Source organism: Pelobates fuscus, chromosome 1, assembly GCF_036172605.1.
Source record: "Pelobates fuscus isolate aPelFus1 chromosome 1, aPelFus1.pri, whole genome shotgun sequence".
Classification (NCBI taxonomy): domain Eukaryota; kingdom Metazoa; phylum Chordata; class Amphibia; order Anura; family Pelobatidae; genus Pelobates; species Pelobates fuscus.
Genome location: NC_086317.1, coordinates 423,741,876 through 423,769,116, shown reverse-complemented (window position 1 = coordinate 423,769,116; position 27,241 = coordinate 423,741,876). Strand labels below are relative to the sequence as shown.

Genomic DNA, 27,241 nt, shown 5'->3' with positions numbered 1-27,241 from the left:
GATTTCAACACAGTTCTGATGTTAGAAACTGACCAGGAAGGGTATATAAGAATGTATATCTTGAAAAAGCCCGCTGAGCTTGGGTGAAATGCATAGAGCGGAGTTTTGGCCTGCATTTACCACAGAGAACACATATGAACGGAGTGGTGTTGCAAGACGGCATCCCTCTGGTCTGATACACACTTTGTGCACCTTGGTTTCTAGGATTTCACAAGGACCAGCTGCCAAGACAGTGGTAATATATCTCTGTGAACAAACTGCCTATCTATGTTTTTCCGTTGGATTGATACTAACTTTTAGTGGATTCTGGATTTTTTCACCACTATATTTTATCCTGTAATTAGGGAAGGTTTTTTTTGTTCATAAATAAATCATACAGTGTTACACTATTTTCAGTTTTTTTGTATCCATTTAAGATACATCAGAAATACACTGAATATTTAGTATCCTTCTAAGTAGATACCATCAAAGACGAACTTACAACACTTCATACCCTAAATATCCACCGCTGTTGAAGGTGGTAAAAATCTATTTGGAACTTTGGAACTATATAACATTTTGAATCTATCCCCATGTCATGGAATTTGGGGAATATTGACTAAGCGCTGACACTTTATTATTGCAATATCTGTTTCATTCGGATTGGGGAATTTGGGCTTGGCACCCCCTCGCCCCCTCCCCCCCCCTTTCCCTCCCCCCAAAAAAAACCTGTAACATTTTTTAAATTTTATTTATTTTTTTGTCCCAATACAAAACCCCTGCCCCCTTCTACAAAATCCCTGCAGCCCCACACACACATTTACAGGCAGACAGTCACACACACACACACACAGTTACAGGCAGACAGTCACACACACACAGTTACAGGCAGACAGTCACACATACAGTCAGAGACAGTCATGCACACAGTTACAGGCAGACAATCACATATACATTTACACACACACACACACACACACACACGCTCACAGGCAGACAGTCACACACACACACACAGTAAAAGGCAGCAGCAGACAGTCACATGCACACAGTCACAGACAGTCACACACGGTTACAGGCAACATCAAACAGTCACAGGCAGACAGTCACACATACATAGTCACATGCAGACAGTCACACAGTCACACACACCGTTATAGGCAGACAGTTACACACACAGTCAGTTACAGGTAGTCACACAGAGTCATAGCCAGGCAGTCACACAAACAGTTATTGGAAGACAGTCACATATAGTCACACACACACACACAGTCACAGGCAGAGAGTCACACACACATACACAGTTACAGGCACACTCACAGTTACAGTTACAGGCAACATCACACAGTCACAGGCAGACAGACACACACACACCGTTACAGGCAGACAGACAGACACACGCACAGTTACATCCATGCAGTCACACATACACAGTTACAGGCAGACAGTCACACACACACACCGTTACAGTCATGCAGTCACACACACACACACACACACACATACACAGTTACAGGCAGACAGACACACACACACCGTTACAGTCATGCAGTCACACACACACACATACACAGTTACAGGCATACAGTCACACACACACATACACAGTTACAGGCAGACAGTCACACACAGTTACAGGCATGCAGTCACACAAACACATACACAGTTACAGGCATGCAGTCACACACACAGACACACACACACATAAACAGTTACTGGCAGACAGACACACACACACACACACACACACAGTTACAGGCACGCAGTTACAGGAGTGCAGACACACACACAGTTACAGGCATGCAGTCACACACACACACACACACAGACACACACACACACAGTTACAGGCATGCAGTCACACACACACACACACACACACATACACAGTTACAGGCAGACAGACACACACACAGTTACAGGCATGCAGTCACACACACATACACAGTTACAGGCATGCAGTCACACAAACACACACACATACACAGTTACAGGCAGACAGTCACACACACACAGTTACAGGCATGCAGTCACACACAAATACACAGTTACAGGCATGCAGACACACACACACACACAAACACAGTTACAGGAAGACAGTTTTACAGACACAGTCACACACACACTATTACTTACAGACAGGAGCTGGAGGAGGAGTGGATTCACTGGAGTCCTCCTGGAGCCTGTTAGGTGGAGAGGCAGGGATGTCTTCTTGCTGCACCTCCACGGACAGCAGTAACAGCAGCGGGTAAGGGCCGTATTAAGCCCCGCCCCTGCTGTCGGTTTGGCTCCGCCCCCTATTCTGCTTGGCCCCGCCCCCACTTTCCATCCGTGCGGCCAGTTCAGCTGCTCCTAGCGTGTGTAAGCTGTTCTGGCCGTCCAGCACCCTAACTACCATGGGGCACTGTGCGGCCACAGCTCACACAGCCCCCTCCAGCACCCAGACCAGGGTCATGGCACCCCCCACCCTGGTGGCACCTGGGGCGGACCGCCCCCTCTGCCCCCCACCCTTAGTATGCCACTGGGGCAAACTGACATGTTGGGTCTTCAGTCTATGACGAGGGCCTGACACAGGAGAGGGCCCAGCAGCTTGCCCATAATGTCGCCAAGTGCGAGGCCCCTCCATTCAGTCTGCCTTGACTGAGTGCTAAACACTGCCTCCAGTCTGCAGCTCCGCCCGGTGCAGAGCTGCATACTGAGCTGTTTTGCGATTTCCAGCCTGTCAGAGCATTGCCGCGGGTTACCACGGCAACGCTCTGACTGAAGCTCGCAAGACTTACCACGTGGTCTGCAGCTCTGCACCCGGCGGAGCTGCAGACCAGAGAAACTGACAGAAAAATTAATTTAGTTTGCAAATTATGCCATAACGACAGTCGGAGAACTCACAACGCAGCAGCACATGGAAGCCATGACACGGCAAGCCTCTGAACAATGAATACAGAGACTAGCTCTCTGTATTCAGCTCATGTTTGAGTTTTGCCTAAGGCCTCATAAAGTCTAGAGCAGCCACTGCCTCTAATGGTTGCTGTGACGAGACCAATCTCGCCACATTGCATTGGAGGAGCCTGGTTGCCCGCCTGCTGCCTTTAGACTATGGCCCCATGTAGAAACGCTTGATTTTCCCCTTCAAAGACACGAAAGCTGGGTCATTCGGTGCTTGCCCTGTTTGAGTGGTGATACCCCAGATAGCTATGCCATGGAGCCCATTCGTATAATGAAAGACTATGGGAAAGACTTTGGCTCCATGGCAATTGAACTGTATGTGTGTGATCTGAGTGCCATTCAGTATCTGGGGATATGTTGAATGTACCTGTTTTATGCAATGGCTTCACATATATATTTGTTATATATTGTTATATATATGTTATATATTTTTATGTATTTTATTGTCTTTTGCTGCCATGTGTTCAATTGAGTTTTGCCTCTGTCCTTGGAGATACTTGGATTACTTCCCAATTATCTCAGGATAGAAGACTCTGTGGAACTGGTTTTGGGCAGAAAAGCCATGCTTCATTTGGTCACAAAGGACTACGATCTATCTTTTGAATGATTTTGACGTATGTTTGTATTTGGAGTATGCTGATTCTGAAAATGTAAGTTTTATGTGAATGTGATGCATACTTTTAAAGTTATGAATAATGTGGAAAAACGGTATTTCTCTGCCTGTGATAATTACATTACCCATTGTGTAAGGTAATTGTATCACAGGCAGAGGGGAGGATTTTGTGGGGGATTTTCTCTGGCTGTTCCTGCTTGACCCTCAAAATGGAGGCTTGTCTCGTTCTTAGGGGGATTTATTGTATGCTGTTCCAGTTTGACTGCTAGGAGTGTAAACCTATTCATATGGTTTTTCCTATTCGGCAGTTTACTGCATTCGTATGTATGAGAGCATTCGTATGCTTCTCCGGTTTGGTGTATTGGTGTCTACAGTAGCTGTGCCTGTGTCTCTGGAAGGGGAAGATCTACTAAACGGCTTTTAACCCCCTTTTATGCCCGGGGTGCCGTTACAGTTGTTATCAAGTTTTGTTTATTGTAATGTTTGTTACTAGTATGATACAATTAGGTTGTGCTTCTCCTTCAGCTATTCAGACTTGGAGAACATTAAATACACAGTGAGTGTATGTAGTGGCCCATTTAGGCCAAATTTAGTGTATAGTTAGATAAAGCTATATACCTAAGCATGCTAAGTGTATTAGAAGGCATTCCCCTATGTAAGCACTTGGAGCTCATTCTCCCTGACCTCACAGTTTCAGCTTAAAAGATAATCACTGTGAGCAGCTGTGTAACTGAGATACCATGTAAACCTCCCACTCCCGCACCAGGTGGATTGCCAGACACCAGCTCCAGGACTGCAAGTGCACTAGACCTGGGGGCATATTTATCCTGTTTTGAGCATGGTACCTGAACCTTTCTTTCAGGCTCCTTTTAAACCTTTCTACTTTAATTTCTACTACTTCTTCTCACAGCTTTCCCTTTTTCCTATACCTTCCTGTGCTCTTCAGGGACCTCTCAGAAATGTACCTCACTCCCTCCTTCACTCCTCCCGCTCTACAATCTGAGATTCTCTCTCAAATACTTGACCTCCCAACTCCTACTAATGGACTCCAGGCCAGTTGATCTGACCTATCTCGCTCTAAATGCAATGTGGCTTAACATACCCACTAAACAAGCTAGGCCCTTAAAGAGTTATGGGCGCTTCATGTTTTGGTAGCCCTTTTCCAGAAGACCCATTTTCAAGTACATTCTGGCAGGCACTACCCTGTAGGCTTCCTCTCCAACAATACTCAAGCCTGTACCAGATGAGGTGCCATTCTTATGTTTGCTACCATTCCCTCTGTCCTCCCTTCAGAGACTATTGACCCCGAGGGCCACTGTTTGTTCGTAAAAGTGAAGATCCATGTATACCTTTGCTAATCTGTATTTCCCCCAACAGAAACCAGACCTTTTTCCTAAGATGTTGAAAATATGCAAATAAGAAATGTTCCACAAAGGTCAGTTAATCCTAGGAGTGGACTTCAATCTTCCACTCGACCCAGGTGTCTGCTCTCTGCTCCAAGAACACTGCTGGAGACTAATGAACTATCACTTCTAGATGCACTGCTGGAGACTAATGAACTATCACTTCTAGATTCACAAGCACAATTTCATTTGAGCTTATTGGCAAAGTTTTCTACGAGCTAGGCATTAAAAGTGGGAAGCTCTTACAAAGAGCTCTCAGAGCAAGGAGACAGAAGACGTTTGTTAGAAAAATACGCTCAAACAACTTTATACACTGCACTCATACTCAATTGCTGCAGCCTTTAGACAACAAATCCCTCAATAATATCTCCTCTAAGGAGCACATGATGGAGAGAACACAGACCCCCCCTGAAGTAATCGAATACCTTACTAAGCACTTTCTTCTCCCCACCACACTGCTCAGATTCCTCTCATTCTCATTCTAGCCCACCACTACTTAGACCTAATTCACAAAAGTAGCATTGGACAGGTGATATGATCTGACCATGCACTGGAGATTCTTAGGATAACAAAACCATGCGTATTCTATTGGAGACTTGAGGAGTAGAGATGTCCCGAACAGTTCGCCGGGAACTATTCGCCAGCAAACATAGCTTGTTTGCGGTCGCCGTGGCGGGCGAACATATGCGATGTTCGGTCCGCCCCTGTCAGGATCATCATTGGGTTTTACACAATATTGTGTATTTGGGTCTGGCTGGGATCGAACCTGAGTTGCCTGCATCCCAGTCAGGATCCTTACATTGGGCTCCACGCATCTTTGACTGTTTCTGCATGTCCTTGGTATCCTGTAGCCTGAGCCTGTTTGCCTGGGATTTGCACACCTGTTCCTGGTTCCATGATCATTGCTTGAGACTCCCTATTTAAACCTCGCAAGTCTGGTCCTCGTTGTCAGATCGTGTTTCCTGTTCCGTTTGGTTTCACTGCTGTTTATCTGACCCCTGGTTTTGATCTCCTGCTCATCTACTGTTTTCGCCTGATTGCCGCCAGCCCTGACTTCTGATTCTGTTACCGACTACTCTTCTGGATTTCCCTTGTCTGTACTGCGTTCCAGGAAGCACTGGTTATTTCAGCCCCAGTGCACTGTGTCACACCCTTGGGGATTTCTGTCCTGAGTCCTCTCGGTCTGTGCCGAATTGCAAAGGGTGCCTTAACTCTGCCTGCCGGACTCCCACTCCAGGTAAGATCCCTGACAGTACGATCTGACCAAATGGAGTCTGCAGAGTTGAGGATTACCGTTGCAGTCTTGACCCAGCAAGTTTCCCAGCTCACCCAGGCTTTGCAGGGCTTACAGCAGGAGCTGGCTTCCCTTAAAGGGAGAGTAACCTATGACTCTGGACTATCTGAACCGCTGGTTGCTCTACCTGAGAAATTTTCTGGGATCCGGTCTAAGTTTGACACCTTCAAGGTTGACTGCGAGATCCTGTTCTCCTTGAGACCACTTACCTATGCCACAGATGCCATTAAAGTGAGGACAGCAATTACCTTATTGTCGGGGCACCTTAAGATTTGGGCCCACCAATTGTTACTCACCAAAAGCCCAGTCCTGGATTCCTGGGAGTCCTTTATTCGGTCCTTGGGGCTACAATGCAACAAGACACAAAAGTCCTATGTACAGAGAACACCTACTGTTGCTTCCCATATATTGCAACCCGGACTGGAAATGGTTTACACTACTCCTTTCACTCGGACTGATGTTACTACTAACCCTACCACTCCCAAGTCTCCTGAAATGCCTGAAACATCCTATACATCTGGCAGCGAGGCGGAAGAACCCATGCAGATTGGACTGGTTAGGTGTCGTCAGTCATCTCAAGAAAGGGCAAGAAGGGTGGCGCATGGACTGTGTTTTTACTGTGGGGAGAGAGGGCATTTAATCTCCTTTTGTCCCATTCGTCCTTCTAGGCCTCGGGTTCTCCGTCTGGGTACTACTCCGGCATATCCTATGAGACCTGTCTGCCAACATGCTGCCTGTCCTTGCTTGACCACTTTGAACAATCCTCCGTCTTCTACAGTTGTTGCTCCTGAGGATGTGCTGGAATCAGTTACGAAAGAACCTGAGATCGCTATTTCCACTAAGGAGTCTGCTTCTAGGAAGGCAAGCACCACAACCACTACAAGTCCTATCAAGGAAGTCCCTCCTGCTGGTTGTACCTATGCCTCTAATGGGACTCTAGTCCGGAAGGAGCACTTGGAAGTTTTTGAAAAGGCCCTAAGAGCTATGACCTCCACTCCTACAGGTACTACTAAAACCAAGAAAACTAAAAAGTAACCTCCTGGGTCGTACTTGCCTTCCTCTTCTCGCCTACGGCGTCTTTGAAGGGGGGGGTAATGTCAGGATCATCATTGGGTTTTACACAATATTGTGTATTTGGGTCTGGCTGGGATCGAACGTGAGTTGCCTGCATCCCAGTCAGGATCCTTACATTGGGCTCCACGCATCTTTGACTGTTTCTACATGTCCTTGGTATCCTGTAGCCTGAGCCTGTTTGCCTGGGATTTGCACACCTGTTCCTGGTTCCATGATCATTGCTTGAGACTCCCTATTTAAACCTCGCAAGTCTGGTCCTCGTTGTCAGATCGTGTTTCCTGTTCCGTTTGGTTTCACTGCTGTTTATCTGACCCCTGGTTTTGATCTCCTGCTCATCTACTGTTTTCGCCTGATTGCCGCCAGCCCTGACTTCTGATTCTGTTACCGACTACTCTTCTGGATTTCCCTTGTCTGTACTGCGTTCCAGGAAGCACTGGTTATTTCAGCCCCAGTGCACTGTGTCACACCCTTGGGGATTTCTGTCCTGAGTCCTCTCGGTCTGTGCCGAATTGCAAAGGGTGCCTTAACTCTGCCTGCCGGACTCCCACTCCAGGTAAGATCCCTGACAGCCCCCTATTCATCATGGAGGTGGGAGGGGCTGGGAGGGAGGGGCTGCTGCTGATTGGCTGGAATGTGTCTGCTGACTGTGAGGTACAGGGTCAACGTTTACTCAATGATGATGAATAGGGGGGGACCGAACATCGCATATGTTCGCCCGCCGCGGCGACCACGAACAAGCTATGTTCACCGGCGAATAGTTCCCTGCGAACTGTTCGGGACATCTCTATTGAGGAGTACTTACTAGATGTCTCACTAATTGTCACAGATGCTCACAAAGTACTCTCCCAGTACTTCTAGGAAAACATACACCCGAACATCCTTCATTCGATCAAAAGGGAAACATACATATGTGTGCTACAAAGACACTTTATAAAAGTGGCCTCATAATGTAGAAAACAGAGAGACATGCAAATCCAGAGCCTAATAGTAAAAATCACTGCGCTAGAATCCACACACTAAGGGACGTTTGATGATTCCACAGTCCACCAATCAACAAACCTCCGTGCACAGCTAAATTCACTTCTAGATTCCCAAGCACAATTTAATTTAAGCTTATTGGCAAAGCTTTCTACAAGCTAGGCAATAAAAGTGGGAAACTCTTACAGAAGACGTTTGTTAGAAAAATACACTAAAAAAAACTGTATACACTGCACTCCTACCTCAATTGCTGAAGCCTTTAACCCCTTGAGGACCAAACTTCTGGAATAAAAGGGAATCATGACATGTCACACATGTCATGTGTCCTTAAGAGGTTAAACAACAAATCCCTCTATAATATCCCAATTGAGGAGCACATGATGGAGAGAACACAGAACCACCCTGAAGTAATTGAATACCTCACTAAACACATACACACAACCTTCTCACCAGATGAGATTCAGAATTTTGGAGAGCCTATTACAATGAAGGAGCTTGCACATGTGATGAATCTTCCAAACCAGGCAAAAGCCCTGGTTCCAATGGTCTTATATTAAAATATTATAAAAACTTTTTTTTATATCCTGCCCCCCCCATTTTCTCCACACATTGAACACCCTAAAGGAAGGGGCTGCTGTACCACCCCAGTCGCTAAGTGCACATATTGTGGTGTTTCCTAAGGAGAATAAGAACAGTGCCTTTTGCCCAAGGTATAGACCAATCTCTCTGTTGGCACTGATCTCAAACTCTCATTTTTTGTGCAATGGCTGCATCCTCATGTCCCAGGACTAGTAGGTGACTTACCCATGACTTACATCCCCTGATAGCCATGATCTGGGTGAACATCATATCCAAAAATCACCTAGATCAGATCAGGGGTACAGAAATTTTATGGAAGTCATATTTTTGCCCAGGCAAACCCAGGATTTCATGCCCAAAACAGTTCCATTGTGCCACTGGAGGACCGACCGGAAACCGTGAGGTTTTCATGCCGAAAATAGTTCCAGGGCATTCGCGGCTAAGTCCCTCTGAAGTATATTCACGGTATTGGTCCATGCGAACAAGATGGCCGCCACCACGTGTTCGAATATCAAATGGCGCCCACTTCGACTGCTCGGGAGTTCGAAAAACCAATGTCTAAAGTCCCAATAGCCACAAATAGGGTCTCTCAGCCAAAATAAATTAAAGGGGCCATAGTCTCAGGGTAAAAGGCTGGCAAGTAGTCCTCTCCAAAACCCAGTGGGGAAGTGGCTTTTGCCACACCATCCATATTTGAAAAACATACATGAGGTTATCACCAAACTGGTGGACATTCTACCCCATTTCACCATGGAAACGTATCTCTTGCAAGATACCAATCTTCCAATTCAGGCACACCACAAACCAGCTCTCCCACACCTTATAAATGCAGCACGCATTCTGATTCTTAAGAATTGGAGGCAGAGAGCAGTGCCAATGACTCGGGATTGAAAATGCAGAGTGGAGGAGATACATTCCTATGGGGAGATGATTCTCCAGGCCTCCAACAGATACCATAGATGTGTAGAAATGTGGTGCCAATGGACCCAGTGGCTACCACAGTGGGCCTCGGGCACATGGGGAGATACCTAGAAAATAGACCAACAGCATATAGAACTTGCATAAAATGCCTAACCCGTCAATATCTTTTCACTGGATGCTAACGCCTGGAGTCCATGGGTTCTCCCTATCATCTCACTCTCTGCCCACATCTAGTAACTCTACCTTAACTCGCTTCTATATTTTTCAAACAAAATATCCTCTTATCACTTTTCTTCAATATCTATGATCCACTGGCACACAACCAGTGTAACGGTACTCATCACTGGATTACAGGGATAAACCCACCGAAACCATTCTTTAGAAGAATGTCTTTACCTTTTTGTTTGACTTACTTGTTTACTGGTTAGCTGCTGTTAATTTCTATGACACAGAACTAGATTGTTTAATATCTAATGATACGTTAATGATTATATTTTCCTGAGCTTCATTGTTAAGATCTTTTTGGTACGAAATAAAAGCTAAATGATAAAAAAAAAAAAAAAAAAGCTAATCACACACTTGGGGAGTTTATTAATATTTGGAGATTAGTTCTTTAATTAATTGTTTTATCTTAAAACAAGACATTTTGTTATTCAAAAACACATAACAGAATATGTATCACGATAAAGGCTGGATCTACAGTCTAGAAATTGGATTGTGAATCTCCACTCTCTCCAGTTCACATTAAGAGAAACAGAAAAAAAAATGCATTATTACTGTAGAACAATAAGTACCATTGTAAATAGAGTCTACAAGATAAATTGAGCATTCATGCAGAAGACTCTAAAATTGACCATATACATTAGAATGGGCATCACAAACTCTGTCAACCAGATGTTTCTGAATTACAACTTACTTGATATGTGGCCATCTACAGCATTCAAAGGATTCTGGGAGTTGTAGGCCATCATCATCTTGAGACCAGATTTTGAAATCTTTGCTTTAGACTGTGAATTGATAAAATAGATAAAATAAGTACCATTAAATTGGGTAATAGTAAAAAAAAACCTGGATGTTGGGCAAAGGTAACATCCCCAGGACATGCTTGAAAACCTGAGTAATCTGAATGTACCTTTCCTGGCTAAATACTTTGTAATTTTTATAATTTGATCTCGAGAGAAAAACACAAATGTAACTATAAACAAGTCTACTTCAAAGCTTCAAAAAATGTGTATAATGCATTCTGGACTATCCCTTTCCCATGCCATTACTTGGGAAATATATCAATGTCTCATTTCACAAATCCAAATTGTATACACAAACTTTTTTAGAAAGTATAGATATTATAAAATGTGTTTCATTTGTGTAAAAGAGTAATATACAAAATTCAAAAACACATACACACATATTATAATAAAAAACAAAATATGTGAAATACAAAAATTAAAATTAAAAATATGCAATCGAATTCTCTAATCAAAATATCCATAGCTTCCCTATAATTCAATATAATGCAAGTATTTCCACATTTTATAAAGATGGTAATAAAAAGCCTGTAAGTGCAACATGCATCATAAAAAATAAATAAAATACCCTATAGACATATATAGAGATAATTGATAATCTAAATGAAAAGCTATGAGAACATTGAAATATTACTAGAATATTACTAAAATTTATATGGATAGATAGATACTGATGAACATGACAATACAATCAAAGGGAGTATGAAAATTCATATAAAAATACAAAAATCATAAAAATATAAAATATAAAAATCTTATGAGTTATACCTAAGGGCCAACTAATGAGACTGTTAAGAAATTGTATTGATAATAATGATTTTAAAGAACAAGTCCAAGTTTTGAAAGACCTCCTCACCAACTCTGAAGAAACAAGTAGAAAAAATAAATAGAATAGAATTTTTTGAAAATAAGAAGGCTCCAAAAAAGAATAAAACATATTTTAATGTTTCTTTTGTAACAAAATATAATAGCAAGGCACCGTTAATCGAGAAAGCCATTCGGAAACATTTGCCTATTTTAATACAAGATCAATTTTTAAGAAATATTTTACCTAAAAAAAAACACAATCTATAAGAAAACAAACTCTAAAATCTTTTTTAGCCCCTTACATTTTATCACCAATTAAACCTAAAATCACACCGTCTACCTTAAATCTAAATAATTTTCTTAGAGAGAAACTCAATGGTTTTTTTTAATTGTGGAAATTGCAGCACTTGCAAATTCCAGAAACAAAAGACAATAGAGTTTAAAAGCACAACCACTAAGGAAGTTTTTTTTAAATTAACCCCTTAAGGACACATGACATGTGTGACATGTCATGACTCCCTTTTATTCCAGAAGTTTGGTCCTTAAGGATTGTCAAATTGTCAAACCAAAAATGCGATGTATCTATTGGAATGTAAATGTGGGATGCAATACGTTGGCCGTACAATTAGGAAATTGCACATTAGATTTCTGGAACATTTTAATGGTATCAAAAGAGGAAATCTTAAACACAGTGTATCTAAACACTGTATGAGTTGTATGGATTTTAACTTCCAGAGTTTTATACGTATAGGAATTGATGTGATCACCCCACACTGACCACGAGGTGATACAGAAAAATGTCTGGCTATGAAGGAAACAGAATGGATCCATAGGTTAAAAACTACCTTACCTTTAGGATTGAATGTAGATTTGGATTTATTGATTAGTCTAAAAGGATTAACATATTTATAAAATTTGATGTGGTTGATTTTGTTGCATTCATTTTTTCTTATATTTTTTCCATTTTTATTCTATTCTATACAGGTATTGTTTATTATACAGGTATTTTTATAACTCATAAGATTTTTACGACTCATAAGATTTTGATATTTTATATGTTTATGATTTTTGTATTTTTATATGAATTTTCATACTCCCCTAAATTGTATCGTCATGTTCATCAGTATCTGCCTATCCATATAAATTTTAGTAATATTCTAGCAATTTGTAAATGTTCTCATAGCTTTTCATTTAGATTATCAATTATCTCTATATATGCTGTCTCCTAAAGGGCAGCACTCTACTCTCTCCTCCAGCTTTGCCTCACTCTCACCTTATTTGATTCATAAATTCCTGTCCTATTGTGTTTTACACCCCACTTCCTATAGAATGTAAGCTTGTTTGAGCGGGGTCCTCTTCAACCTATCGTTCCTGTAAGTTTTTTGTAATTGTCCTATTTATAGTTAGCCCCCCTCTCATAATATTGTAAAGTGCTACGGAATCTGTTGGCGCTATATAAATGGCAATAATAATAATAATAAGATATTTTATTTATTTTTTTATGATGCATTTTGCACTTAGAGGTTTTTTTTTTATTACCATATTTATTAAATCCGGAAATATATTGAATTATAGTGAAGCTCTGGATATTTTGATTAGAGAATTCGATTGTATATATATTTTTTTTTGTATTTCACATTTTTTGTTTTTCATTATAATAAGTGTGTATGTGTTTTGGAATTTTGTAGATTACTCTTTTACACAAATGAAACACATTTTATAATATCTATACTTCCCATAAAGGTTTGTGTATACAATTTAGATTTGTGAAATGAGACAGTGATGTATTTCCCAAGTAATCTGCTTTTATAGATATATATATTGTTCCGCTTATGCACTCTGTTCTGTATGATTCTCACATTCATTTCGGAACTTGTGTCCTTGGGCACATAGTATTGATAAAGTTATTTGCGTCCCAGGCTGGTAAACAAACGCATGTGCAGTGGGTCACGCGGTGATGTTTGAAGTTACATTTTCCTATGCTCTGCGCATGCACACACACTACAAAATGCCACGCAATTCAACATATTTAAAACGCCAGATCAGAAGAGGACACTTAGCTCTTGAGAAAGTCGTAAAAACGAAAACGTGTCGAACAGTAATTGCACTACCCCGAGGACTGAAGCTGATACCTAGAAGTCCCACAAGATACCAACCACTTTATATCCATCTGAGGAGTGGTGACTTAATACTGGACTTGTATTCAGAGGTACCATCAGCTCAGTCCACTGGTTGGGGAGTAAGCCCTTTTTGAGGTTTAAAAGCTCTTTTGCACAAACAGATAATTTTGTCATTGTGCCATTTTACTTGTGACTTTATTTCTATTGTTTTTTAATTAACCCCTTAACCCCTTAAGGACACAGCTTCAGAAGCTTGTCTTACGCTTAATGACACAAGCAATTTTTGCATTTTCTTGCTGTATGCGTTCAACTTCAATTTGCATCTCTCTCGTTTATTGCACCGACGCATATTATATACTGTTTTTTAGAGGACAGAAAGGGCTTTAATTTGATGTAACATATATATATATATATATATATATATATATAGAAAAAAAAGGAAAAAGCCTTGCACTCCTACTTACAATTTAAATGACCCGGTGCTCGATTGCACTATTCAATATATATACAGGATAATCAGCACTCCCAGGCTTTGTAGAAAAACAAACTTCTATCTATTCCGAAATGTCAACGTTTCAGTTCCTCTAGGGAACTTTCATCAGGACAGCAAGCAAGGTTGCTTGCTGTCCTGATGAAAGTTCCCTAGAGGAACTGAAACGTTGACATTTCGGAATAAATAGAAGTTTGTTTTTCTACAAAGCCTGGGAGTGCTGATTATCCTATATATATATATATATATATATATATATATATATATATATATATATATATATATATATATATATATATAATGCTTATTTATTATTAAAAAAAAAATACAGAAAATGCAAAAAAAATGAAAGATTTTGTGTTTTTTGTACAGTTTTTGCAATAATAATGTGTGCCTAATTAGTGCAGGTTAAAGAAAGTAATTAAAAATAAATTCATTTAGTTGTTCTGATTTACAGAATATATAATGTGTCTGGGATTATATCAAATATAATTTTGGGCATTTTTTACATATGGATTACATTTTTGCTATACATTTTTTACATTTCATATGGGCCACTAAGTTCAAACCCCCCAAATTATGCTCAGCTAAGCCTTATGAGTAAAACAATATGCCCAATGTATGACCTAGACACTATTTTGTGAAGTTACACTGCTGTAAAAGAGACATAACAAGTTCAGTTTTTTAAGTGTGAATTTTCATGGAGGGTTTTGATGCGTCCGTGTCCCACTTTGGAGCACTTGAGCAGGCTACATATTACAACTACACTATAAAGGCATACCATTTCGTAAAGAAGACATCCCAGGGCAATTCAAAAGGCATTTTTTGAACCTTAGCGTGGGATCATTTTTCCGCTAGCTTGTACCAAGTGTAGTGGTAATACGCATTTTTTCTGCCTTTTTGACACACAAAGTGAGTTTGTGCAGTATATTTTTCAAACCTTATGTGTACTACGACTGTATAATACTTCATATGTTGCTCAACTATGTCGGCTGAGTACAGCAATATCCCCGTATGTACCTTTGCCAGGTATATGTGGACATTGAAGGGGCACATTTGAGACACAGCCATTACAGTTTTTTTCAAACTTTGAATTTTTACGCTGTGTCCATGTCCCATTTTAGAGTATTTTACAAGGCTATATAATCCAATTACCCCATAAAGGCATACCATTTCTTAAAGAAGACATCCCAGGGCAATTCAAAAGGCATATTTTGAACCTTAGCGTGGGATATTTTTTCCGCTAGCTTGTACCAAGTGTAGTGGTAATACGCATTTTTTCTGCCTTTTTGACACACAAAGTGAGTTTGCGCAGTATATTTTTCAAACCTTATGTGTACTACGACTGTATAATACTTCATATGTTGCTCAACTATGTCGGCTGAGTACAGCAATACCCCCGTATGTACCTTTGCCAGGTATATGTGGACATTGAAGGGGCACATTTGAGACACAGCCATTACAGTTTTTTTCAAACTTTGAATTTTTACGCTGTGTCCATGTCCCATTTTAGAGTATTTTACAAGGCTATATAATCCAATTACTCCATAAAGGCATACCATTTCTTAAAGAAGACATCCCAGGGTAATTCAAAAGGCATATTTTGAACCTTAGAGTGGGATCATCTTTCCGCTAGCTTGAACCAAGTGTAGTGGTAATGAGCATTTTTTTACTTTGTAAATCTTTTTTTACTTAGTAAAACTTTTTTTACTTTGTAAAACCCGTTTTTAAACTTTTTTTTACTTATTAAATGTTTTACATTTTCTTAACTTTTTTTACACTTTTACATCTTTTTCTAAACTTTTCTTTTACCGTTAACCCCTAACTAGCAGTAAGCAGCACTAACAGTAAATTCCCCATTTTCCCATAACTCCCACCCACCCCAGCTAGCAAAATATATAATTATAAAATATTTAAATGAATTAATTAAATAAATTGAACCCCTTAGGGTTAAAAAAATAAATAAAAGTTAATCCTCAGGGGTTAAACAAAATTAGATCACAGTATAATACTGCGATCTGTATGTTGATCACTGTAGGCAGTGATCAACTGGCAGGGAAGTGGTTAATTTTTATTTAGACTGGGTAAAGGGGGGTGGTATTTTTCTTTTTTACTTAAACGTTACTAAAACAGTTTAAAACATTTTTTTTTTACCTTTTTAAAGCTTATTTAAAAAAAATTTAATGTTAACCCCTAGTTAGCCTAACACCAAATTCCCCAATTCCCCACTAACTTCCACCCATCCCAGCCACCTAAATATATAATTTTTAAATATTTAAATTAATTAATACAATAAATTTAACCCCTAAGGGTTAAAAAAATAATAATTAACCCTCAGGGGTTAAAAAAAATCAGATGACATTAAAATGTATACCCTGCCAATTGATCACTGTAGTCAGTGATCAATTGGCAGGGAAGGGGTTCATTTTATTAAAACAGGGGAAAGGGGGGGTGGGATTTCACTTTAATTTTTTTTTTTTACACTAGGGGGCAGGATCATTGAAGATCCGTCTCCCTGCACTTCACACAGAACCCGGAAGTGCAGGGAGGCGGAAGGTAAGTACATTGAGCACATGTGCCCGCTCTGACATGCTGTCAGAGCGGGCACATGAGCTGGGGCAGCCCGATCGGGTGCTCCCGGTCTGCCTCTAATACAGAGGCAGACCGGAGCACCGTTAACGCGGCGATCTGGGGTTAACTTTAGAAAATGACGGAAATTTTTCGTCAACGGTCCTTAACTGAAGGACAAGGTTGACGGAAAATTTCCGTCACCGGTCGGGAAGGGGTTAAGGACTGGACTGTTTTTGCGATGTTGTACATTTGCGACCAGGCCTCTTTTTACACTTTTCGTGTTTAGCTGTATTTTCCGCTCTCTCATTTATTGTTCCTATACAAATTATATATTGTTTTTTTCAGGACAAAAAAGTATTTCTTTACATACCATTATTTCTTTACACAGCGTAAAAATTTAAAGTTTGAAAAAAACTGGAATGACTATGTCCCAAATGTGCCCCTCTGATGTCCACATATACCTGGCAAAGGTACATACGGGGGTATTTTTGTACTCAGCTGACATAGCTGAGCAACATATGAAGTATTATACAGTCGTAGCACACATAAGGTTTGCAAAATATACTGTGCAAACTCACTTTGTGTGTCAAAAAGGCAGAAAAAACGCTTATGACCACTACACCTGGTACAAGCTAGCGGAAAAATTATCCCACGCTAAGGTTCAAAATATGCCTTTTGAAATACCCTGGGGTGTCTACTTTAAGAAATGGTAGGCCTTTGTGGGGTAGTTTGAATTTAAAACCTGCAAAGATGCTTGGAAATTGCACATAGGCCCAGCGTCAAAATCCAAAGTTCTGTAAAAACTGATATGGCTTGGTCTCCAATATGGCACTGTAGCTCCACAAAATAGTGCCAAAGACATTAATTGGGGATGTCTTTTTACTCAGAAGACTTAGCTGAGCATAATTTGGAGGTTTTGAACTTAGTGGCACATATGAAATATACAAAATGCCCAGTAAAAATGCAATCCGTATGTAAAAAATGCACAAAATTATTTTTTTACCACATACTTTGGCATGTAATGGTAAAAAAATGGGGGCATGTTAAGGCACAATATGCACCTTATGAGATACCCTGGAGTGTCTACTTTTACAAATGGTAGGCCTTTGTGGTTTTTTTTCGAACAGTCAAACTGTTATAATACCCCAAATGGAAGCATAGGCTCATTAAATCCGTCTCTCAAAATTCTACTGTGAATACTGAAAAGGACAGGTCTCCTGTATGGCACTGTAGCTTCACGAAATAGTGCCATAGACATACAATGGGGGTGTCCTTTTACTCAGAAGACTTAGCTGAGCATAATTTGGGGGGTTTGAACTTAGTGGCACATATGAAATATACAAAATGCCCAGCAAAAATGCAATCCGTATGTAAAAAATGCACAAAATTATTTTTTACCACATACTTTGGCATGTAATGGTAAAAAAATGGGGGCATGTTAAGGCACAATATGCACCTTATGAGATACCCTGGAGCGTCTACTTTTACAAATGGTAGGCCTTTGTGTTTTTTTTTTGAACAGTCAAACTGTTATAATACCCCAAATGGAAGCATAGGCTCATTAAATCCGTCTCTCAAAATTCTACTGTGAATACTGAAAAGGACAGGTCTCCTATATGGCACTGTAGCTTCACAAAATAGTGCCAAAGACATACAATGGGGGTACCGTTGTACTCAGCAGAAGTAACTGAACACATAATAAAACTTTGTACAGGTATAGCACACACCAACTTTACAAAATACACATGAGAAGTTCTTTGTTATAAATTTGTGTGCCAAAACCCCCAAAAAACACAATTTTACTCCAATATTTAGCAGAGGTTGGCGGTAAAATGGCTACGTAGAAAGTGTCAAAACAACCTTAGGTAAATAGCCTGTGGTGTCTACTTTATATAAATATATACTTTTGTGTGGCAATTTTGTTTTCTTTCATGGCTATTAAGCTTACAAGACAAACATACAAAATTCTAAAATCGCTCCACATTAAAAGTTTATTTTACTCCTTGTGCTTTGTGACCTGTAACTACCAAAAAAAACTTAAAATCCCAGACACATTATATATTCTGTAAATCAGAACAACTAAATGAATTTATTTTAATTAAATTTAATAATTAAATTATTTTTTTTGCATTTTTCTGTATTTTTTAATAATAAATAAGCATTATAAATAAGCATTTATGTAAATATATGTTACATCAAATTAAAGCCCTTTCTGTCCTTTAAAAAACGGTATATAATATGCATCGGTGCAATAAATTAGTCAAATGCAAATTGCAGTTGAACGCAAACAGCAAAAAAATGCAAAAAATGCTTGTGTCATTAAGTGAAAGACAAGCTTCTGAAGCTCTGTCCTGAAGGGGTTAAGGGGTTAATGTTTATCATTAACCCCTTATGACCGGAGGGCGTACTATTACGTCCTTTAAAAAGCGGCTCTAAACGCCGCAGGGCGTAATAGTACGCCCTCCGGTTTTTAGTAACTTACCCGGTCGCCGGCGGTCCCACGCCGGCGATCGCGGTTGGGGGGACTCCCAGGGAGCCCCCCCGCGGCAGATCTTCCTCCTCCGGTCCCTCCCGGTCATGTGAGAGTGAGGTCCTTGCGAGGACCTCACAATCACATGGCCGGTATAGCTGGCTTCTGTATTGCCAGCAGGGGGACTAACTGTAATGACAGTTGGTCCCCCTGCTGGCTGAAAATAAAATCAAATAAAGTTAAAAGTGTAAAAAAAAAAATATATACTTAGTTCATATATATATATATATTATATATATATGATCTAAGTATATATATACACACATACACATACACCGTCTAGGTGTATTTTAATATTAATATGTATATAATTATATATATATTAATATCAAATTACACGTAGACTGATACTGATTAAATATATATATAATTATTGTTATATATATATATATATTTATAAATAATATAAAAAAATAAATATGTAAATACGTAAAAAAAAATATATAAAAAAATATATAGATGTGTTTTATTTCATTCTAACTGTATTGTGATATTAATATATATATATTTATATCAAAATACACGTAGAACGAAATAATATATATATCTATATACATAAATATATAAGTATGTATCACTATATATATACCTATATATAAATACAAATATTTGAAAAAAATATATATATATACGTATATATACACATATGTATATATATACATATATTAATTCTACACATATATTGATGTAATAATTTTACATAATTAGGTATCCTAATTAATTATAATTAGCGGCACCTGCCTGACCACCCATGCCGAAAGTATAGGGAATTTAATTTGCTAGCACTATATTTAACCCTATAACTTTCCAAGACACCATAAAACCTGTACATGGGGGTACTGTTTTACTCGGGAGACTTCGCTGAACACAAATATTAGTGTTTCAAAACAGTAAAATGTATTACAACCATGATATCGCCAGTAAAAGTGACGGTTTTTGCATTTTTCATGCACAAACAGCAGTTACACGGACGATATTATTGCTGCAATACTTTTTACTGTTTTGAAACACAAATATTTGTGTTCAGCGAAGTCTCCCGAGTACAACAGTACCCCTCATGTACAGGTTTTATGGTGTTTTCAAAAATTACAGCGTCAAATATAAGGCTTGTGTTTCATTTTTTTCACATTAAAATTCGCCAGATTGCTTACGTTGCCTTTATGACCCTATGGTAGCCCAAGAATGAAAATTACCCCTATGATGGCATACTATTTGCAATAGTAGACAACCAAAGGTATTGCAAATGGGGTATGTCCAGTCTTTTTTAGTAGCCACTTAGTCACAAACACTGGCCAAAATTGGCGTTTTTTGAATTTTTCACACACAAACAAATACTAACGTTAACTTTGGCCAGTGTTTGTGACCAAATGGCTACTAAAAAAGACTGGACATCCCTTATTTGCAATACCTTGGGTCGTCTACTATTGCAAATGGTATGCCATTATGGGTGTAAATTTATTTCCTGGGCTACTATACAGTCTCAAAGGCAACGTAACCAATCTGGCGAATTTCAATTTCAAATGTAACATGCTATATTTGACCCTGTAACTTCCCAAAACACCATAAAACCTGTACATAGGGGGTACTGTTTTACACGTGAGACTTTGCTGAATACAAATATGTGTATTTTATTGCAGTAAAAGCAAACAGTATTATGACATTAACAGTTAAAATGTCATGTAGAACGAAAAAAATCAAAAAAAATCTTATTTTCTCCCATTTTTTTCATATTAAATTATGTTTCATAGCTAAATATTTGATATTAAATGAAAGCCCTGTTTCCCCTGAATAAAATGATATATAATAAGGGGGGGTGCATTTAATATGAAAGAGGTGAATTACGGTTGGACAGACATATAGCGCAAATGCCAGGTTTTGTTTACGCTTTGTTTCGTTCACAACTTGTACATTTGGCTGCGGTGTTAAGGGGTTAAATACTTCTCTATGTACTTTTTCTGTTTATGTTTTCATTACATGCCATTCCTGCCGTCTGAGTGGTAAATATCATTCACACAATTGTGATAGTGGTGCCCTCACTTGTATATCACTATCCTTGTTGTGCTTATTGTAGTAATATAAATGACTACATTTATAAAATGGTATTTAATGTTTCTTGTTGCATTTTTGTTACTACATTATAAAAGGTTTTCTATTTAGTTCTAATATGTTTCAAGGGCGTAAGAGATTGAATTTCAATCCAGTACTAAGTATAAATTGTATATAAAAGCCAACAGTACAGTAACTTAAATTTAAGTGAATCTGGCCATATCCTCAAAAAGTACGAGTAGAAAACTGATACTGCTTTCTACAGTTTTTTCAGCTGGTGCTTCCGATATGTGAACCTGATTTTTTTTTCTTCCTTATAAATCTGTAAACCAGTTAAAAAGACTCACTTCCAAATCTTAACATGAATCTGCTTTATTTTGTTTTTCTATTCTGTCATCCTGGCACTTTTTTTGCCAATCCTAACCTCCTGTTGAATAAGTTACCACTGCGAATGCCAACTGCAAAAAGGGGAAATAAGAGAAATGTCCAACTTTCATTTCACTTATGAGGACGACTTCCTTTCGTTGAATGCAATTCTTAAGGGGCTTATGCCTAGCCTTGGAGGAAGAGAATTCAATGGAAACCTTTTTACGTACCCTAATGTTATTAGGCAGCTTTACGTGTAGAGCAGAGTATGTGAGCTAAATTTGGAGTGTTGCCTGTCCAGATGTTCTGCTTAAGTGCCTGGCTCAGAGCATTTTTTTCTCACCATACTTCTTGGGTCAGGTTAACACTCATTAAGAATCAGTTCTCTGCCTGCTAAAATAAATAGAGTTAACAAATTATCTAGTGGTACCAATTATCTTAACAGACAAAGCACATTGCTATCTAGATAACCATCGCAGTTAAGAATATTATAAAGGCTATTGTAAATCTACTTGTCAGTCACGCGATAGTCATATCTACTTCCTTGGATGTTGACTCACGACTACTAAACATTCAAGCCTTTGGAACATTAGCAGACTCCTTTTCATTCAAAACCCTTCATAATCTCAGGGAAATGTTTATATAATTACAATTTCTTTCCAAATTTATATAGTTAGATATACTGTTACACAGCTGCAAAGGCTTTATTCCTAGCTCTGATTTTGTCATGATATTTCGTAGCTGATTACTTGTCACCCAGTAGTTTATGTGACGGAAAAAAATGGTTGAAAATTAAAAGAATGCTTTTGATTCTTTTTGATAAAATTGAGTGCAATTATTGAAAGAATGTACTGATTGATCTGAGTCTGCCACCCTCTGTTTTTGACAATTGACAAATTTCCATTTGACTGGTTTATTAACATAGAAAAGAGAAGGAACATATAAGGTGTTCACTAAACATTAGCAAGATAGTGTCAACAACATCCAAGCAAATCATTGGTCTCTACTAAGCCATAAACAAAGCCAAACAATCACAGTGCATTTCAAGGTAAGCTCCCCTCACCCAAGGTTTGCCTAATTTTGTGTATTGCAGTGCAAACTCTGCATTTCTGCACAGAAGTTATAATAATAAATACCATGGATTTATTTTTTCAGATCTTTTTGGCAACTATGATCGCGTTCATTAAATCTTCCCTAAATTAGCATGTTGCTATCATAAAGTACAGCCCACTTTGTTACAGTAACACATTGTGAGAGGGGAACGATGAGAGGAAGATGGAGGAAGAGAAGGAATGTGGAAGGGAGATAGGATAGGTTGGTGGCAGTGTAACATATACATCCTCACCTTATGGTCAGCGGCCGTGCATCTGCATGAATGACACTTGTGGCATGTTAATGGATGCCGGCCGCTGCGGATCCAAGGCTAATTATACCCCTACGCTCGCTCACGTAACTAACTACGTCGGCGTGCACGTGACGTCACACACGCACCACGCGCGCACGTTTTGGGGTCAAAGAGCGATCACGGCCAATCAGATAAGTAAAGCAGGTATAATAGCCTAGAATTACCTTTCCTCGTTGCCCTGTCGTGGTTTTTTCTAGTGGTTGTCCAAGTACACATTTCTTTATTCTGGTTATTGACTTTGGCATTGATTTTGACTTCCCTGTTTTCTGGTACCCCTGACCTTTGGCTTTCCTTTATCGTTGTGTCTTAGTACAAGCGGTGTGATAGACGTTTTTATACCAGATTATCTATGGGGGGATACTGGGAAACCATAACCAAAGTATATACAAATGATATCGACATGAGGCTCAAGGCATGTGGTGAAATGAACATTGTGGGACTAAAATAGAGGGTGTTACCATCCAACAGTAGGGGCTAGTAGCCAAATAGGTGCCCTTCTAACCAAATGGGCAACAAAAAGCCATCGTTGTGGCATGGAATATACGACCTGATTAAAACGTTCAGGATATGATTGAGTCCCGTCTAGCTCTCGTGCTTGGCTGTTGCGAGCTGGACTTTGAAGTGGGACTTTTTCTTACTGTTGCCGGTTTCCTCCTGGTCCGCTGCTGTAGTGTCTGAGCCGAAGACAAGGAAGCCTCCATATACCAGTCCTGAACTGCTACCTGGGATAGATTAAGGGTCCGTAGAAATTCCGTGGTATACGCTGCTGTCTTGATGTACTGAGTTGCGCCATCCTGGAGCACAGATAAGGAAAATGAGTAACCCCATCTATATTTAACCCCTTAAGGACCAAACTTCTGGAATAAAAGGGAATCATGACATGTCACACATGTCATGTGTCCCTAAGTGGTTAATATTATGTTCTTGGGGCATCTTGGTTATCAGGTGGAGAGCCCTCCGGCCCTGTAGCGTTGTCCAAGCCAGGTCTGGGAATATCTGGATAGTAATATTGTCCCTCTGTAATGCGGGAGAGTCCTTGGCAAGGTGCAGAATTTCTTCCTTCATCCTGTAATAGTGGATCCGACAGATGATGTCTCTTGGTGAGTCATTTGGTAGCCCTTTTGGCCTTAATGCCCTGTGAGCCCCATCCATTAATACCGGAGAGTTTGGGGGTCATTTCAAGATATCGTTGAATAGTAGTTGTAGTGTGGCCTGGAGATTCTCCGTAGTATCTTTTGGTTCAGGTAGGCCTCTAATACGCAGATTGTTGCATCTACTTCTGTTTTAGAGGTCTTCGTGATTTCTTGAAATTGGGAGAAATTTTTTCTAGACTGGTCTGTCTTGACTCGATAGCCTTGATGGTCGTGATAGTAGTGAGATTTTCCTCCTCCAGTTTCCCTACTCATTGTCCAATATGGCGGAAGTCTTTTGCTAATGTGGATATCTGTTCTTGCATAGCAGCCTCTAGTCAGCCCAACATGGAGGCTAAATACGACCTGGAAGGAAGATTCTGTAAAATCTCTCGAATGTCCAGGTCCTTGGAGGTTGTGGCTCGTTCAGAGAGCGCAGGGTTCTGTGGAGGGGAATCAGAGGCGTTAGACGGTGCCGCCATGCTATCTTCCATGTCGGACGTGAGGGCCCTCACTTTGACCCGAAAATAGCGATCCAGGTCCCCGGATCGCTTGCCTGATCCAGGCTCCAGATGGTTCTGGGAAGCTTGAGTTTCTTTTTGTTATCCAAATGGGTAACGGGTTTGTTCTGAGATTTGCGGTAAAAAAACTGCTTTTTGTCTTTGAATGTCGGGAGCTCTTAAAATGTATGACCGCTCACATGGAAGATGCAGGGCACGCACCCCAGGTACAGTTTCCTTTTAATCTGGTCAATTTAATCCGAGGTACTCCTCTAAGCCAATTTGGATGATGACTGTTTGTCATATTGATGAAGCTGTTTGCATCTGTAGATTTGAAAAATATTTTAGTTTTAATTTGGAAGTTTTCAGTATAAATAGGAAATTTAATTTCTTGTCAACAACCTATGGGGTAAAAACTAATGATATATCATATATCATAAATATAAGAAGTAAAATCATGTAACTCACTTTCTGTGCTCTTCCAAATAATTAAACGTCATCTATATACCTTCTCCAGTGCCCCAAGTTTGTGTCGAAAGGATTATTGGACCAGATGTTCCTCATTTCCTAATTATAAAAAAAAAAAAAAATGATAGCATAACGGGGTGCAAACTTGGTGCCCATAGTTGTACCTTTTATTTGGCGAAAGTACTCTCTGTTAAAAATGACAAAATTATGTGTTAAAATAAAATTAATCCCTTCTAATACAAATTGACTGAACACTGGGAGTATACTCTCATCTTCTTCCAAATTACAATTTACCACCTGGAGGCCCAACTTATGTTCAATGATTTAATAGAGATACAAACATGTTATCACTAAAAGTGACAAAAGGTGAGAAAGTCATAGAGATTGCAAACTTTATTTTTAGACTGTTAGAAATGCATGTTTATTGCACAGATATTTTGCCACAGTCCCCTTTATATATTTAATAACCTATGTCAAATATTGGAGTGTCTTAGAAAGGGATGAACATCATTCTAAGCTTTGCTCGTGCAGTATTTGGAAGTTTGGAATTGGGAATGGAGGAGAATGCCTAGTGTCTATGTATCTCTCTGTCTACCTTCACATCTGTGTTTTCCTACCTTCCTATCTTTCCTTCTTTCTTTCTTTCTTTCTTTCTTTCTTTCTTTCTTTTCTGACAATCTGATTGGCATTCTGCCTATCTTTTTAAATCACTCATATAAATCTTCTCTGATTCTAAAATATGTTCTTTATTTAATATATTAAATATATATTGCCTCTTAATGTCAAAGGAAAGGGTAATCACCTACTTCCAAACATTTCAAATTGACAAAGAGATACATTTTAATTTTAGTATTATGAGTGGGGTGTGGTGTGGGATGAAATCTTAGGTGTCTCCTCAATAAAAAAAATTGACATAGGTGCTTTAAATGTGCACAGATTGGACACCTTCTGCACAACTGCCCTAAGTTGCAACCACGGCCTACCTGGAATCCGGGCAGACCCCCAGCAAAGCCGAGCTTTGACTCACTGTTTAGCTGAGGTTTTGGAAGGACATCACTAGAGAGGAGTCAAGGTTTCTTGAGGAGAACTGGTGACTACTTCACGAGGTGGACCCAGTACAAGCGGCATCTGGCGACAACTGATATCATCATGGGTAGACCGTGTGGGTGAATGGGCGGGCTGCCCAAGAATTATGAGACACTGGAGCTTCAATTACTTTGGTGCAACCCCATCTCATAAAACTTGGTCGGTGGCTGCCCAGGTAACAGGGAGAATGTGCAATGGCTACCCACCACAAGGGTTCACTTGGATTGGATTTACCATGATGATGATGTTAGCATTATGAGAAACCTCCGTGCTGAAGGACTATTGATAAATTAACTAGTCTGACTTACCTCCGTGTACCAACTAGAATTATAAGAGAATTGTGTGGTTTGTCCCAGTCCCGGGTCTGACATGGATCTAGGGTTGCAATGTAGGAGTTCCTCTTCCTTGTGTTGTAATTTTACAAGGGGCATTCGTTGTTTCAGGTTGTGTGTATTATATGGACAAAATTGAGCTGAATATAACATAACATATAATATATATACCATAGTTTCAACTCATGGTGCGGATAAAGGCTATAATTACTGCTATAATCACTTGCTACATATCACCTCCAAAAGCTGCAATATAACTTTGAGATGGACATCTGAGCACTCCTAATGGCACCGAATACTTTGACTCAGCAAGTCTGAAAAGAGCCTAGGAAGCCAAGAAGTTACAGAGGTACACAGCGGGACTACTCACAGACCGTTACATATGCCTTACACCAGCTTCCAGGTTAACTTGGAATTGTGAGTTGAGGGAAATGTTTATAAAATCTATGAATGCTAATTTTGAACTAGAACTAATGACGATCTTAACTAGGCCTTATTTTCGGGCTAGGGCTTATTTTCGGGGATGTCTTATTTTCGAGGAAAAACTGTATTATTCAGCCAATACATCTTTTTTTATCTGT

General features: G+C 39.5%; 1 protein-coding gene across 1 annotated transcript in view; it reads left to right on the top strand.

Moving 5' to 3' along the window:
* Positions 1–21,528, top strand: part of DLEU7 (deleted in lymphocytic leukemia 7) — a 372,098-nt gene extending 350,570 nt beyond the window's left edge. The window contains exon 3 of the mRNA XM_063444848.1: positions 21,512–21,528. The gene's annotated coding sequence lies outside the window, so the exon portion shown is untranslated. The remainder of the gene's footprint in view (positions 1–21,511) is intronic.
* The last annotated feature ends 5,713 nt before the right edge of the window (positions 21,529–27,241 follow it).